Source organism: Nicotiana attenuata, unplaced genomic scaffold, assembly GCF_001879085.1.
Source record: "Nicotiana attenuata strain UT unplaced genomic scaffold, NIATTr2, whole genome shotgun sequence".
Taxonomy (NCBI): Eukaryota; Viridiplantae; Streptophyta; class Magnoliopsida; order Solanales; family Solanaceae; genus Nicotiana; species Nicotiana attenuata.
In genome coordinates this window covers 23,089-41,529 of record NW_017676643.1, presented here as the reverse complement: position 1 = coordinate 41,529, position 18,441 = coordinate 23,089, and the positions used below count along the sequence as shown (strand labels likewise).

General features: G+C 39.7%; 1 pseudogene; it reads left to right on the top strand.

The window, feature by feature from the left end:
• Window positions 1-12,492: 12,492 nt before the first annotated feature.
• LOC109221145 lies at window positions 12,493-18,039 on the top strand (annotated as a pseudogene).
• The last annotated feature ends 402 nt before the right edge of the window (window positions 18,040-18,441 follow it).

The following is an 18,441-nucleotide window of genomic DNA, read 5'->3' as shown; positions in this document are numbered from 1 at the left end:
TTGACAAAACCCGAGCCCCGTGCCCATTTCTCGAAACTCAGAAATTTTTTACAGAAAATTGTTCTTCATCTTCTCCCGATTCCGTACATATAAAGAACACCAAAATCGGAGTCCGTTTGACCCCTCAAATCGACCCCTAAAGGTCTTATAATCTCAGGCTCCAAAATCCTATTTTTCTACTGTTTTTCATGAATTAAAGACTGGGATTATGGTCTATAATCACCCATAAACGAGTTTTAATAATCAAATCACTTACCTCTGTGATACCCACTGATTTTCTCTCTTAAAAATCGCCTCAGAAGCTTCTTCCCGTTCAAAAATTGGAAGAAAACTCGACCTGCTCATTATAGGTATACTGTTCACGCGTTTTACTGCTCCCAATGGATTCCTTGTGAAATTCTAATGAATTTAGGCTTTTGAATCACTCAATTTGACCTTATAATGAAGGACATATGTAGGTTTTAAGATTTGCAAATAGTGCAGGTTTTTAATACGCCGTCAGGGGCAATTTCGTCATTAACCTGAAAATCTGGGCAACCTTGGTAAAATGGCCATAAAATCCTCATACGATGTCCAAATTCGACGATTCTTTTTGCTACGAGTCCGTAATTACGATACGGATCTAATGCTTCATTCAAAACAGTAATCGGAGCTCATTTGTTCAATATGATATCATTTATGCTTGAAGAAACGACGTCAAAGCATAAGAAAAACGAGCACAACGCAGCCCAAACCTATCCGAAACTCACCCGAGCTCCTCGGGACCGCATACGAACATACTAACACGTCACATATGATCATTCAAACTTAGTTGCACTCTCAAAACACCAAAACTAACATCAAAACACCAAATTTACATCTGATTCAAGCCTAAGTTCTTCTAAAACTTCCGAAACACGCATTTGATCAAAAACCCAACCAAATCACCTCCGAATAACCTGAAATTTTGCACACACATCCCAAATCACCTAACGAAGCTACAACAACTCTCGGAATTCCATTCCGACCCTCGGATCAAAATCTCACCTATCAACCGGAATTCGCCAAAATACTAACTTCGCCAATTCAAGCCTAATTCTACACCGGACCTCCAAAATCACTTCCGATCACACTCCTAAGTCACAAATCATCCCCCGAAGCTAACCGAATCGTCGCAATCCACATCCGAGCCCTCTAACTCATAGGTCAACATCCGGTTGACTTTTCCAAAACAAGCCTTCCTTAAAGAGACTAAGTGTCTCATTTCCTTCAAAAAATCAACCCAATTCAACTCGTTCACACAAGACACTGATAATGAAGCATAACGAAGCAGGAAATGGGGGAAACGGAGCGGTTCTCACGAGACGACGGGTCGGGTCGTCACATTGTTACTTCCTCGAACCTTTTTTACATTTACAGCATTACATGAACCTACATTTTCTTAATTTATAAACATCAGAAAATATTGTAATAATGATAAACATGTGATCAAATAGATTTGAGAAACCATACTTGTTTCAACTGTTTGGGTGGACTGCATAACTTGATCAATAGAAGGAGAAAATGGAATATCAGTTTGCATATTCTCTTTCTCATGAATGAAAGAGTTAATATTCTTTGTTCGCAATCCTTGAGCGGTAAACACGGTAGAGTCTAATCTTGTACTCTTAGAAGGTCTTGACATACTTTGACTTGCATAATGAGCATTCTGATGAAAGGATCGTTCCTCATTTTCAGACTCTCAAAGGAGCACATAGATCTAAGTTCTCACCCTCGTCCTTTCCCTAAAGTACCTGATATAAGAAATTATATTACTAAATCAAGTTATTACCTTAATGGCTTGTATACGATCATATTTTTTGAGATTCAAGCTATTTACAAGTAACTGCAACTATGAGCAGCAAACATGGCACAGTGTTTGCACGAATGTTTGAAGCTACTTCTGATGCTTTGAAGGTTACTGCTGATTTTGGTCAGGATCGTCTTAATGATATGGCTACTTCAGTTGGTAAAATTAATATGCAAGGGGAGGTTTGAATGGAGCAAACTTTGGGAAAACTTCGAAGGAACATGCTGCAATTTTGGCTAAACATATGGGAAGTCTGGATGGTGCATATCTGGAGGCTACTACTGCAATGAAGGCAACTGGAGATCGAGCTGTTGCACCTGTTAAACCATTGGAGAAATCACCAGTAGCAGGTGTTGAATCAGCTGTTCAAGCAGCTAGTTTGGATGTTGTTGTTAATATTTAATCAGGAGAAACACCAGCAGAATATGTTGGTGCTATTGATGGGGTTAAGGAAGATCAGATCGTGAGGAAGGCAGCAGCTCTAATAGCTACTTCTGGAGGTGCTAAACATAATGCTGCACTAGTTGGTAAAGCTGAAAAACCAGCAGCTCCTACAGCTACTGCTGTGCAACAAACAGATGTGGAAAAAATAATTGATAGGACTACTAGAGATGTAATTTCTGGGGGAAAGGATAATGATTATGTGAGGGCTTTTCCTTCAGGAGAAAGGATGGTCATGAGGCTAAACACACGAACTCACCAGATGGAGGTGAGAAGCAGAACTCTGCTATTGCTACTAATGCCCAGTTTTCAGGGAATCAAAATGCTAGTCAAAATGGTACAATTTTGAAAACTAGAACTGCAGATATATTTAATGATGGTGGGAGTAATAATACGAGCAAAAAGAATGAAGTTGGAACATGGTAACATCTAGAAAATCACCTACAAAGAAGGTGGACTCACAAAAACAACAGAAAATAGATGCTGGACGAAATGCCTCTAGAAGTGTTTCCAACACAAACGCCTTTGAGCTTCTTGCGTCAGATGAAGATGGTGAACCTGATACAGCAGTTCCAAATAAGGATATGATGTCCAAGCAGATAGTTCCACTCGCTAGAACTGGAAAAGATGCACAGGACAGTGAGAATTTGGCTATGAAATTGGGTGTTCGACAGTAGGTCGTGGAGGAACTGGGTGAGTGAAGATGATATCTCTACTGAAGATGGGAAGGAACATATTGGAACAAGCAACGAAGGTGCTATTTGGATGAAAAATGCAGCAACAAAAAGGACTGGGCACCAGCAGCAGAATTTCGCAAACACTCAAGTTGATACTCTTGTGTTTGTTCAATATGCAGCAACACCAGCAATGGCTGGACAACAGAAGCAACTTGCAAGCACGCCACAAGCAGTAATAAGAAATAAATTAGCAAGAAACGTGTATTAAACAGAACTATACCAAATTTCTCAATAAAAAACAACACATACTTGTTTCAACTTTTTGGGTGGATTGCATAACTTAATCGTCAGAAGGAGAAATTAGAATATCACTTTGCATATGCTCTTTCTCATGAATCAAAAGGTTTTTGTTAGTTGTTTGCAATCCTTGAGCAGCAAACATGGTACTCTTAGAAGGTCTTGACATACTTTGACTAGCATAATGATCATTCTGATGGAAGAATTGTTCCTCATTTTCAGACTTATCAAAGGAGCACATAGATCTAAGCTCTCGCCCTCATCCTTTCCCTAGAGTACCTGGTGTAAGAAATCATATTACTAAAAGTTTCACATTAAATTAAATTTAGTTCTAAAAAAAGGAATATAGTTGAGAAACTATACTTGTTTCAACTTTTTGGGTGGACTGCATAACTTGCTCATCGGAAGGAGAAATTGGAATATCACTTTGCATATGCTCTTTCTTATGAACCAAAAGGTTTTTGTTCGTTGTTCGCAGTCCTTGAGCAAAAGCCATTGTAAAATCTGATCTTTTACTGTTAGAAGGTCTTGAAAATACTTTGACTAGTATAATGAGTATTCTTATGGAAGGATCGCTCCGCATTTTCACACTCTTCAAGGAAGCGCATAGATCTAAGATCTTGCCCTCGTCCCTTCTCTAGAGCACCTGGTGCAGGAAATCATATTAGTACAGAAAATCAAATCTAAATCATTACAAATTTGATTCTAAAATATAATAGCTGTAATAAACCCTACTCATTGAATTTTTTCGGATGTATTTCATAACATCAGCAGTAGATGAAAAAGATAGAATATTAGTTTGCATATGCCCTTTCTCAAGAACCAATGAATTTTTATTCGTTGGTCCCATTCCAGATACCCCGAAAGAACACATAGATCTAAGCCCTCGCCCTCGTCCCTTCGCTACTGCACCTGGTATAAGGAAATCATATTAGTAGAAGTTTAGCACTGAATTGATAACACAATAAATTTGAGAAACCATACTAGTTTCAACACTTTGGTTGTATTGCATAACTTGATCAGTAGATGGAGAAAATGGAATATTTGGTCCAGATACCCCTAAAGAGCATATAGATTTAAGCCCACTCCCTCGTCCCTTCCCTATAGCACCTGGTGCAACAAATGCATATTTGGCAGTAGCTTTCACAGTGGATGCCACCTCATTTTCATTCTTTGATGGTTTCATATCAAACCTACAAAAAAAAACAAATTAAGACATTATAACAATAATGTACTAATAAAAAGATCATGTAATCAGAATGCATAACAATATAAATATGTTAATAGCATAAGAGATACTTCAACTCAGTTGTTCTTTTTCATTTATTTTGTATAGGACTTTCTAAATCAACATCACCATCTATTTGTTGCAAAATCTCATAGGAATCACGAGGTTGCGTCTTTCTTGCTATACGCCAACCCTTATTGGAGTTATCATTGGCATAAAATACTTGATATGCCTGGTCCGCTACTACAAAAGGCTCATTTGTTTTCAAATATCGTCCCCAATTAACACTTACAATGTCATATTTATCTGTTTTAATTCCTTTCTTTTTATCATACACATCAAACCAATTACATTGAAACAAAATCACTCTTCTTCCGGTGAATTGCAATTCAACAACATCAGTTAATACTCCGTAGTAATCAATATTCTTACTATGTTCACCAGTCTCACCGACAACAACCACACCATAATTTTGCGTCCTTAAATGTTTATCATAATCTTCTACATGAAATCTATATCCATTAACAATGTAGCCATTATAATGTAATACATATTGGGTAGGACCACGTGAAAGTGCAAGGAGATCTTCCATGAGCCGACTATTATCTCCTTTATACAATTGTGCAACCTATCAACAAGATAAAGTTGGTTACTATAGAATAAGTAATATAATATTGGATTTTCAAATTTGATATGTATATATTACTCACCCTATCTTTAAACCATTCGATAAATTGTCTGTTCCATTCTGTATCAGACAAGTGTTGAGTAGAATCTACATGAATTTGTGCGAACTCTCTACAAATTTTAGTTGAACCATAAATGTCAAACATAAAAGAGAAAAAATCCTATGGGAAAAAAGGANACTAAGGAGTTGTATTTGAAAGTGGGTGGAAAATGATTCAAAATTCGACGAAGTATAGAAATTGCAGGTTGCAGATATGGGAATTGCGAACTGAGGTTCGCAATTGCGAACTGAGGTTCGCAATTGCGAACCCCGACCAAATATGGGAAATGCGAACCAGGGCTCACATTTGCGAACCCTCATGAAAAACCCAGACTTCGCGTTTGCGAGCAAAAAGTCACATTTGCGACATGGCCCACTTTCACATTTGCGAACCAAACGGTCGCATTTGCGACCCTATGCAGATTTCCCCAATCTCGCATTTGCAATCAGAGGCTCGCATTTGCGAGAACTTCTTCGCAAATGCGAAGATACCAGAACTGAAGATACCAGATTTTTTCAAAAATGCAAAAATGCAATCCGACGCCTATCCAAAACTCACCCGAGCCCTCGGGGCTCCAAACCAAATATGCACACAACCTCATTAACATCCTACGGACTTACTCGTGCGATCAAATCGCCAAAATAACATCAAAAACAACGGATCAAGCCTCAAAACTCATGAATTCTTCCAATTTTTCATAAAACATCAATTTTCCATTTTAAGTCCGAAACACGTCAAACGACGTCCGATTTCAACCAAACTTTACAGAAAGCGCTTAAACCATATATAAGACTTGTACCGGGCGCCGGAACAAAAATACGGGCCCGACACCACAGTCTTTTAATCAAATTTCATTTCCAGTTTCCTTTATAATTTCAGAAAAACAATTTTACTCAAAAATTCATTTCTCGGGCTTGGAACCTCAGAATTCGATTCCGGGCATACGCCCGAGTCCCATCTTTTTCTATGGAACCTCCGGGACCGTCAAATCACGGGTCCGGGTCCGTTTACCCAAAATGTTGACCGAAGTCAAATATATTCATATTAATATAAAAATTTAGCATTTTTCACACAGAATTCATATTTAAGCTTTCCGGCTACGCGCCCGGACTGCGCACGCAAATCGAGGCAACCCTGAATGAGATTTTTGAGGCCTCGGAAGCACGGAATGAATTAGAAAATAGGTGATGACCCTTTGGGTCGTCACATTCTCCACCTCTAAAACAAATGTTCGTCCTCGAACGGACAAAAGAAAGAAGTACCTGAGTCGGGGAAAAGATGAGGATAACAACTCCGCATGTCAGACTCGGACTCGCAGGTCGATGACTCAGGAGGCTGACCTCTCCACTGAACACGAATAGAAGGGAAAATCTTGGATCTCAACTAACGAACCTCCCGGTCCAAAATAGCTACCGGCTCCTCCTCATAAGACAGATCCTTGTCCAACTGGACAGTGCTGAAATCTAACACGTGGGCTGGATCGCCGTGATACCTCTGAAGCATGGACACATGAAAAATTGGATGCACGGCTGATAAGCTGGGCGGCAATGCAAGTCTATAAGCCACCTCTCCCACTCGATCAAGAATCTCAAACGGACCAATGAACCTAGGGCTAAGCTTGCCCTTCTTCCCAAATCTCATCACGCCCTTCATAGGCGACACTCGGAGCAATACCCGCTCACCAACCATGAAAGCTACATCTCGAACCTTACGATCCGCATAGCTCTTTTGCCTAGACTGAGTTGAACGAAGCCTATCCTGAATGATCTTCACCTTGTCCAAGGCTTCCTGAAACAAATCCGTACCTATCAACCGAGCCTCTCCCGGCTTAAACCATCCGATCGGAGACCGACACCGCCTACCATACAAAGCCTCATAAGGAGCCATCTGGATGCTCGACTGGTAGCTGTTTTTGTAGGCAAACTCCGCTAATGGAAAGAGCTGATCCCATGAACCTCCAAAGTCAATAACACAAGCCCGGAGCATATCCTCCAAAATCTGAATAGTCCGCTCGGACTGACCGTCCATCTCGGGATGGAATGCTGTGCTCAACTCGAACCGTGTGCCCAACTCTCACTGAACTGCTCTCCAGAAGCACGAGTTAAACTGCGTACCCCGATCCGAAATGATAGATGTCGGCACACCATGAAGGCGAACAATCTCCCGGATATAAATCTCAGCTAATCTCTCGGATGAATAGGAGACTGCCACAGGAATGAAATGTACTGACTTGGTTAGCCTATCCACAATGACCCAAACTGCATCGAACTTCTTCCGAGTCAACGGAAGTCCGGTAACGAAGACCATAGTGATCCTCTCCCACTTCCACTCGGGAAGCTCAATCCTCTGAAATACACCACAAGGCCTCTGATGCTCGTACTTAACCTGCTGACAATTCAAACAACGAGCCACATATGCTACGATATTCTTCTTCATTCTACGCCACCAATAATGCTGCCGCAAATCCTGATACATCTTCGCGGCGCCCGGATGAATAGACTACCGGGAACTATGGGCCTCCTCTAAGATCAACTCTCGAAGCCCACCCACATTAGGCATACAAACTCGCCCCTGCAATCTCAAAACTCCATCCGCATCTAAGGTACCTTGCTTGGTACATCCTCGCTGCACCGTGTCTCTAAAGGCACACAATGGGGATCATCAAACTGCCGATCACGGATACGCTCCAATAATGAAAAACGAGCGACCGTGAAAGCTAACACTCGGCTAGGCTCAGAAATATCCAACCTCACAAATCGATTGGCCAAAGCCTGAACATCCAAAGCAAGCGGCCTCTGACTGACCGGAATATAAGCAAGACTGCCCATACTGGCTGACTTTCTACTCAAAGCATCGGACACCACATTGGCCTTCCCCGGATGATATAAAATGGTGATCATAATCTTTCAATAACTCCAACCACCTCCTCTGCATCAAATTCAACTCCTTTTGCTTGAACAAGTACTGAAGACTCTTGTGATCAGTGAACACCTCACAGGCCACGCCATATAAATAGTGCCTCCAAAACTCTTCAAGGCGTGAACTATNTACACAACCAAGGTGGTAAATTATAAGGAATAAGTACCATAGGCCATATACTATATGAGGTTTTTGAATTCCTAAATGGCTGGAATCCATCACTAGCAAGCCCAAGTCGAACATTATGAGGCTCGGCCGCAAATGAGGGATAAAGTTCATCAAATTATTTCCATGCCATTGAATCAGCTGGGTGCCTCATTGTTCCATCATCAACTCTTTCATTATGATGCCATGTCATTAGAGAAGATGTCTTTGTAGACATAAACAACCTTTGAAGCCTAGGCTTCAATGGAAAATAGCTAAAGTCTTTGATGCTATTTTTTACCATTCTTATTCTTTTCTTCCCCGCTATGTTTATCTGTTTTCCATCTGGATGCACCACAGACTTCACATGAATCAAGTAAGTTATCGTCCTTCCAATATAACATGCAATCATTTATACAAGCATCAATTTTATGGTATGACAGCCCAAGGTCCCTAATCACCTTCTTTGCCTCATAATATGAATTTGGCACATTCGCTCCATCAGGCAACAACTCATCCTTCAATATTTTTAATAACATTGTAAATGACTCATTGCTCCAGCAACCCATACTTTTTATGTGAAGCAGTTTAATCAAAGTGGAAAGCTTTGAACATTTCAAACTTTGGTATAGTGGCTGTTTGAAATCTTTCAATAGGCTGTAAAACTTTTTGGCTTCAACGTTCGGTTCTGTCACGACCCGAATTTCCTACCCTCGGGAGTCGTGATGGCGCCTACTCGTAGTAGCTAGGCAAGCCATTTTGATTACTTTTCCATTAATAAACCAATATTTTTAACAATTTATGACAACAATATAAAACAACAAAACAAATTAATAGCGGAAGTCTTAATTATAGAAATTGAATAAAACACGGAGTAGTCAATATAAGCCTCTACCCAAGACTGATGTCACAATACTCACGAACTGCTAAGAATTTCTAAATACAAGGGTCTGAAAGAACACATAAGCTGTTTGTCTCGAATACAAAGAGGCAACAGTCTAAAAGAGAGAATAAGAGAGAGACGCCGGGCCTGCGGACACCTGCAAGCTACCTCGGGTCTCAAGATACTGAAAGCCTGCTCCCGTGCTAATGCTGCTGCTGCTGCTCGAAACCTGGGCCTGTGCAAGAAAATGCATAGAGTGTAGCATCAGCACAACCGACCCCATGTGCTGGTAAGAGTCTAGCCTATCCCCGGCAAAGTAGTGACGAGGCTAGACCAGACTACCACATAAACCTGTGCAATTTCATATATATATACAGCGGAATCGAAATACAAAACAGATAAACAATATGGGAGGGGAAACATGCTGTGGGGAGTGTAATAAATTCCAAATAAGAGTCGTCCAGTAATAAAGGAATACAACACATTTCAATAGTATGTAATGAAACAGAATTCAACCAGTGCACGGCATCACCCTTCGTGCTATTACTCTCGTACTCACCAAGCAATAACATGTGCACGGCATCACCCTTCGTGCTTTTACTCTCATTCATCACATATATCAATAGAATCGGCACGTAATGGTACATTGTGCGGCACGGCATCAACCTTCGTGCTTTAACACTCTTTCTCATAATAAGCAAACAATGCACGGCATCACCCTTCGTGCTTTACACTCTTTCCTTACCATAAACAAACAGTGCACGGCATCACCCTTCGTGCTTTAACACTCTTCCTCACCCAATCAACAATCACAAACAAGGGCAAGGGAATAAATAAATAATAATGAAAATCCCGGCAAGGGAACACAAACAACAATTAAAACCCCGGCAAAGGTACAATATCAATAACCAACAACGTCCCGGCAAGGGAATGAATCATTAACTCTTTTCTTTCTTTCACTTTCATCTCATAGTTCACATTATCACTTGAGCCAATGCTCCAAAGAGTTACTTATATCATATACCTTCACAATTTGTATTTCAACCCGAGCCAATGCTCCACGAAGTTTCAAGATCACAATTTCTTTCACAAGGTCTTTACAACATATAGAAGTCATCATTTAAGCATGGAAGGCATAACAAAAACCAAACTATTCGCAAATAAGGACTCACGATCATGCTAGACATCAATGTATAGATACTCGTCACGATGCCTATACATCGTACTCGACAATTAGCAAGTTACAAATAAGACTTAACTCCTATTCCCTCAAGCTAGGGTTAAACCAAACACTTACCTCGATACCTTGAACTCAACTCAAGCCTCAACTATGGCTTTACCCCGTAATTCCACCTCCAATCCGCTCGAATCTAGCCAAAAATTACTTAATTACATTAATAAACACTATATGAATCAATTTGAATGCATAATAATGAATTTCCCAAAGTTTTTCCCAAAATTCCAAAATCGCCCCCGGGCCCACGTGGTCAAAACCCGAAGTTCGAACCAAAACCCAGTTATGCATTCCCCCACAAACTCAAATATGTAATTTGTTTTGAAATCGGACCTCAATGTCCAAACCCCCAATTTTACAAAAACCTAGGTTCTACCCAAAACCCCCAATTTCACCCATGGAAATCCTTGATTTTAAGTGGAAAACATGTTAAATGATGTTAATAAGTGAAAGAATTAAGTAGAAATCGATTTACAAATGATTTGGGATGAAACTTGTTCTTGAAAAATCGCCTAAGGAGTTGTATTTTGAAAGTGGGGTGAAAAATGATTCAGAATTCGACTAAGTATGGAAAATTGCAGGTTGCAGATATGGGAATTGCGAACTGGGGTTCGCAAAACGCCGACCTAATATGGGAAATGCAAACCAGGGCTCGCATTTGCGAACCCTCATGAAAAACCCAGACTTCGCATTTGCGAGCAAAAAGTCGCATTTGCGACATGGCCCACTTTCGCATTTGCGAACCAAACGGTCGCATTTGCGACCCTATGCAGAATTTCCCAATCTCACATTTGCGATCAGAGGCTCGCATTTGCGAGAACTTCTTCGCAAATGCGAAGATACCAGAACTGAAGATACCAGATTTTTTCAAAAATGCAAAAATGCAATCCGACGCCTATCCAAAACTCACCCGAGCCCTCGGGGCTCCAAACCAAATATGCACACAACCTCATTAACATCCTACGGACTTACTCATGCGATCAAATCGCCAAAATAACATCAAAAACAACGGATCAAGCCTCAAAACTCATGAATTCTTCCAAATTTTCATAAAACATCAATTTTCCATTTTAAGTCCGAAACACGTCAAACGACGTCCGATTTCAACCAAACTTTACAGAAAGCGCTTAAACCATATATAAGACTTGTACCGGGCGCCGAAACCAAAATACGGGCCCGATACCACAGTCTTTTAATCAAATTTCATTTCCAGTAATTTCGAAAAAACAATTTTACTCAAAAATTCATTTCTCGGGCTTGGAACCTCGGAATTCGGTTTCGGGCATACGCCCGAGTCCCATATTTTTCTACGGAGCCTCCGGGACCGTCAAATCACGGGTCCGGGTCCGTTTACCCAAAATATTGACCGAAGTCAAATATATTCTTATTAATATTAAAATTTAGCATTTTTCACACAGAATTCATATTTAAGCTTTCCGGCTACGTGCCCGGACTGTGCACGCAAATCGAGGCAACCGTGAATGAGGTTTTCGAGGCCTAGGAAGCACTAAATGAATGAGAAAACAGGTGATGACCCTTTGGGTCGTCACAGGTTCATCTCCGAGTAAATCATTATCATGAACGTTCGCAGTGCCTCCATCATGATTAGGATATAAATCCCTCAGCATTTCATGTATTTCATCCTCATCCTCATAATCTTCTACTTCATTATCATCTTCAACTTCGCCTTCCGACTGTGGCTCACCCAAAACTTCACCATGATGATACCAAAAGGTATAATTTCGAATTATTCCATATACTTTCAAATGTATCTCGATTGTCTCACGTGTTCCTAATGTTGTGTTACAACATTTGACGCACGGACAACGTATTTCTTACAATTCTCCTGTTCTTCTAAAGGCATAATCCAAAAACTTTTGCACCCCAATTAAATAGGTATCGTCAAGTCGGTTATCAACAAGTTGAATCCATTGCTTACTTGGTGCCATAACCTTGAATAGGAAATAAAAAAAAAGTTTTAACCAATTAATACAACAAAAGAATGTTATGATTATTATAAAAAGAATGCACTTTCAAAATTAAGTAGTTGTATACACGTATTACTAATACACATATCCTTACTCCAAATTCTATCCATTATTAAAAGGTACACATGTTCCTGCATAAGATTTTCAGATATTTGTTAAAAACGTTTGGTACCGAAAAAAATGGCAGATTCTTGGACCTTAAGAGAATTAGGCAACAGGAGTTGCTGATAACTGAACTATGGGGATTTATAGCGGCTGGCAGCTGCTATTTAATTGGAAAATTGCCCAGAATTCGAATTGGGCAGATTGGAGCTGGGAATACAGGGAGTCATGCATTGGTTGTTAAGGTGCAACAAGTGAATTTTTGGGAGCATAAGGAAAGGCAGGTGGTTGACAATACTGAAAGCAGCTGGTTCGATCAATGATCAGGCATTCTCTATGTTCAAATCCTCAAGGAAGAGAATAGGGGAATGCAGGTTTTCACTGATGAGTTTTTCTGTTTTGCAGGTGTAACCACAGTAGTTATGTCTTACCCTATGATGACCTTTCAGATGGTGGTATTAGTACTCAGTACTCAATCCATCAAAGGGGAATTTAGGGTAAGAACAAATATAGCAATAGGCAAAGAAAGGGGCAATCATGCCCAGCACATCAACAGGTACAGGCATTGGCATTCCAAATGTTGGTTTTGGCAGCGAAACTGGTGCAAAGTTTTGGTGCTGAAAAATACAAGCTCAGAACAGATTTGCAATCCGATATGCCACATATCACGAGTCACTAATGTAAGGTACAGAAGCAGCAGGACAAAACAACAACAATCTGGTCGAAAAGAACAATGGCATCATAAGTTCCAGATTTTATGGCAAGGGATTTGACAATATGCAAGGACAGTTTAAGGTGTTTATGTTCTACTCTTTGATGGATTTTCAGGTGGTGGTATTAGTGCAATGAACTCAATCCACCGGAAGGAAGCCGAAGTTAGACATAAACATGGAAACAAAATACACATAGTTATACTGTTGCATTGGTCGATTACTAAATGGGCAGTACTTTTCAAAGGGTCATAGGAAAGAATTACAAAGCAGAGGAGGGAGCAGCTCGTCAGGTCATCAAGCAGAATTCAATAGGAAAACAATGTGGGAGGAACTTCACATATTCAGAAGGTAACAGTGATCGAGCTGTTGTCGATCGAGTGGCGCATGCTGTAATGCCTGAAGCTATTGTTGCTATCAGTGGTGACATTACTACTGTAGCGCCAAACTCATGACCCTTCAAACAAGTCCCAGAAGAATTGTAACGCAAATCGCAAAGAAGAGAACCATCGCAGAGACGAAACTCTACAAGAAAACTCAAATTTCTCCTCCTTGACCTACGAGCCCCATCTTTAAACCAATATTCTCACTTTTATCACTCACACAATAATTATCACTATTCTAAACAACCCAATTGCAGAAAACAAAAAAAAATAGAAAATTGCAGAACCCGATTTTTGATTTCTAGTTCAATCGGAAAAAAAAACAAGAAGAAGAAAAAAGGAAACGAAACAGATAAAAGAGGAAGAAATTAATCTTACTCTTGATTAGGCAGATAATCCAATGGTAGAGACGCCAACCTTCTGAATGAATTTTGCAATCTTCTGAGTTTGAAGTGATGAATTTTGCAACCTTCTAGTTCTGACTGATGAAGTTAATTGCAACCTTCTGAACTTTGAAGAGATGAAGTCGCGCTTGATTAGGGATTGAACTTTTGAAGAGAATTGATGTCGCCGCTTGATTAGGGATTGTAGCGTGAAATTGTTTTTTGGGGAGAGATTTTAGGGTGAAAATTGAATTTCTGGAGGGATTTTACAGTGAAAAAGTATTTTTGGAGGTTTTTTTTTACTTTACTTTCACATTCCCGCCTCTATCCCGCTAAAATTGAGTATTAGAGACCAGATATTAAATTTTTTTTATACCAGAATAAGTTTAGTCGTGTATTTAGAAAACAAATTTGGTACTAGAGACTAAAAAAAATCTCATCCCTGTAAGTACACTTTTGAGAGACCATATTTAAAACTTGTCGCTAAATACTGGTCCCTAATAAGCCTTTTTCTTGTAGTGTTTCTTGGCATCCAATCCCTTCAAGATCGGGGAGCTCCTAGTATCTGATCGACACGGGAGTTATAAGTCTTCATTTTTTTGTCATTGTCCTCAATCTTCCTTTCTCCGGACTCGATCCTCTTGGTGAGCTCTTCGAGCATCCTCATAATGGTAGGGTTAGTCCCCGAGCCATTTTCGTTTGACCTCTCTGGCGCCAGTTCAGCACGTAGAGTGTTTTCTAGTGCAGCTATACTCGGAGTTTTATTCTGACTCTGAAGTTGAGCGATGGCAATCTGTTGAGCTTGCAGCATCTTGAATATCACTTGGAGGCTGACTCCCCCATTTCCTATACATTGTGTTCCTTGTTCCCTAGATCGGGCTTCTCTTCGTACACTCCCTCCGGGGTTCGTGCCTAAATCTGCGTTCAGTGTAATGTGTGAACTAACGTCATCTGGTTCCATATTTGGCACTTCCCCAGGGTTTATTGGTGGTACACCGACCCCTACATTGTTGTTTTCCCCATGAAATCCAAGACCTTCGTTGTTGCGAACAGGTGCGTTTTGCAAGTTTGACATATTTAATCCTGAGAACAAAAAATCTTGACAAGAACAAGTGTGAAAATAACGCGTGTTATCAGAATCGGTACTTAAATAATCACTATTATCTTTAGCCCCACGGTGGGCGCCAAACTGTTTACCTCGAAAATACGAGTAACAATTAAATTTGTTTTGTGGTTTTAAAGATATGTGATTTAACTCAATACCAATTAATAAACAAGAAGTATAAAGTATAAATGAAGGAAATAGGTAAATCATACCAGTGTTACTTAAGCAGTATCAACCTCAAGCTCGGTGACCTCGAGATGAATCAAGAAAAAAAAAAGGCAAGAACAATAAAGTTAAAGGACAATTCTGATGAACAATGAGCGAAAAATAGAGAGTATATTCTTTGCCAATGATTAGATGATCTTTACAAATGATTAGGCTCCTGTTTATACAATAGGGGGGAGGGGGTCCTAAATAAGGTACATTTCCGTCTTCAGTAAGGAATCTATTTTGATAGTTGTTTAACCGTCTAGTACGAGTTCGTACAAATCCGTTCCGGGATTTACGCCTTGATCTTTGAGCCTTTGCGGGAATCTCACCTTTTCTGTTACAAAACCACAATGGCATTATCTCGAGGCTGGTCACGCTCGGCCTCAATATTCATCGAACAATTGGGCTCGAACCTAGCCAATTTCGGACTCGCTCTTAAGGTGATCCTCGAGCCTACGAAATCGGGTAGCCCCGATTTCTACCGTATACAAAAGGTTTCATGAGCAATTTAGCATTAGTGTAATAATATTGTTATATATTGAAGGATTTAATTTATATTAGTGTAACAATACCGTACCATTAATATATAGAAGGATTTAAGTTACCTATGTATGATGGTAAAAGCTTATTGGCACCCAATATTTATACCAAACTTTATCATGCATGATTAAGTAGTAATAATAATTAAGGTGAAAATGCGCTAGCAAATAAGATGAAAATTCATATTGAGTCAAGTTAATTCCAAGAAAAGGGTGTTTCAAGAAGCGTATGGATGATGTTAAACTCTGAAATTTACAGCTCCTTTTTTCTAGTTTACGTTGGGGTAAATTAACTAGCTTTTCCATTTCTTGTAAAAGAAATTGTTAATTCAGAAATTTCCTCTATTTAACGCATTAGTTGAATATAGTTAAAGTAAAAACTTAGTAAATGATCAAAAAGAGGAAGTACGTAAATTGCCCATTGATTTCTTTTCTTCTGTTGAACTTAAACAGCCCACTTCAAAAAATCTGTTAGATTTAGGGTTCTAGACCAAACTGGAAACTACTATCCAAGAGAAAAAACAGGAANGGAGATGTAAAGGTTTACTTGCACAAATTTTCTCTTCTGTCCAAGAGTACCTCTTTGCAAAAGCTGGTTGCTAATGCAAGTGAAGCAAATTGTGATGAAGTTCACATTCATGACATTCCTGGAGGACCTAATGCCTTTGAAATATGTGCCAAGTTTTGTTACGGCATGACTGCTAAACTGAAGAAGCTATTGAGAAAGGAAACCTTATTTTCCGAAGCTGGAAAGATTCAATAACAGTTCTTCAAACTACTAAGTCTCAGTCGCGTTTGTGTGAAGAACTGAAGTTGATCAGCCACTGCATTGATGCTATAGCACCCAAGAGAGTGGATTGGCCCGATACGAAAAAGCTTCCAGAAGAGAACGGAAATGATCCTAACTTGAATGGTATTAGAAGCCGCATGGTGCCAAAAGATTGGTATGGGTGAGGACTTAAGTGAGCTTGAAGTAGATTTATATAAGCAGGTAATTGTCACTATAAAAAACAAAGGCGTTGTTTCTTCTTAAGTAATTGGAGAAGCTGTGAAAGCTTATGCTTATAGAAGGTTTCCAGGCTTAGTAAAGGTGTGTTCTAGTTCAATGATGTCTCCAAATGTCGAGCAATATTGGATACGATTGTATGGCTGTTGCCCTCTGAGGAAGGTTGTGTCTCTTGTAGTTTCTTGTTAAAACTGCTGAGAGCATTAATTTCACTTGGTATTGCAAAGGTAGAACTAGTTAAAAGAATAGGGCAGAATTTGCAGGAGGCTTCTGTAAATGATCTTTTGATTCGAGCCTCAAATGGGGAAGGAACCATGTATGATGTCCATGTCGTCCATAAATTACTAGAAGTTTTTATGATGCGAGATAAGGATTCTGAACCTCAGCTAGAAGATGGAGATGAAATTCAGAAGATGCGAAATCCAGGGATTTTATCAGAAGCTTCAAAATTGATGGTGGCAAAGCTAGTAGATGGATGCCTTACCAAAAATTGCGAAAGATCCTAATCTCCCTTTGTCAGCATTTGTTGGTCTAGCAGAGATGGTATCTGATTTTCCTCGACCCGGTCATGATGGTATCTATCGCGCAATTGATATACCTTAAGGAGCAACCTGGAATCAGCAATAGTGAGAGGAAGAGAATTTGTAAGCTGATGGACTGTAAGAAGCTCTCGGTGGATGCTTGTATGCATGCTGTGCAAAACGAGAGGCTTCCCCTTCGTGCTCTTTTTCGAGCCAGTCAGGGCTAATGCCTTGTGTGGGAGCAGTACTCCGGATCTGTCGAAAGCTATTAGGGACCTTAACAGTGCTTTATATGGAAGTTCAAGATCTGCAACAGCAAATATAGAAGCAGATTGGGATGTTGCAGCCTCTGCAGAAGAACTTAGGGCCTTGAGAGGAGAGCTTGCAGCCATAAGAATGGGAAATGGAGGAACAAACGACAAAGTTAATGGCGATATCAAGACTAGAGCCATAAAGACTAGGCTGCCATGGAGTAGAATGAAATGTTTGCTCATGTCGAAGAGGATCTTCTTGAAAATATGGTCGAACAAAGGGGGACAAGGGGAGAATAGTGGATAGATTCGTCCGAGAGGATCTTGGATCTGCTAACTTGGAAGAAGCTAAGTCTACACCTTCAAGAAAAGGAAGGCATTCAGTTTCTTAGTTCTAACAGCTTAAGGAATGTACTCTTGGTGGCCTTTTTCTGATGGGGTTTTTCTTAATTGATATTAGCATGTCAAAAAGACTAGTCATCTTTCTCTGAAGTCCTCTAGAAGAAACTGAAGGATATAGTTTGACAAAAAAGTTTGGAGGAGGAAATGAAGCCTCTTATGGACCAACAAACAGAAGTTATTGAATAGATGTTCTGTCATTTATTAGTTGTCCATGTGAAAAAAACGCTGTTCACTTACTCTGGATCATAAGTCAATGTCAATCTTGCGGTTATCTTAACGTATATAATTAGTCTAACGATATTAGCAGTACTTGATTTCCATTGTTTGAATTTGATAAGTTTTCTCTGCTGACAGGATTTTTGGGAGTAAATAATTTTGGGCATCATCGAATTAAAAATATTTTTGGTGCAGAGATGGAGAAAATAGAGGAAGTATCAACATTTAAGAGGAAATATTCATTAT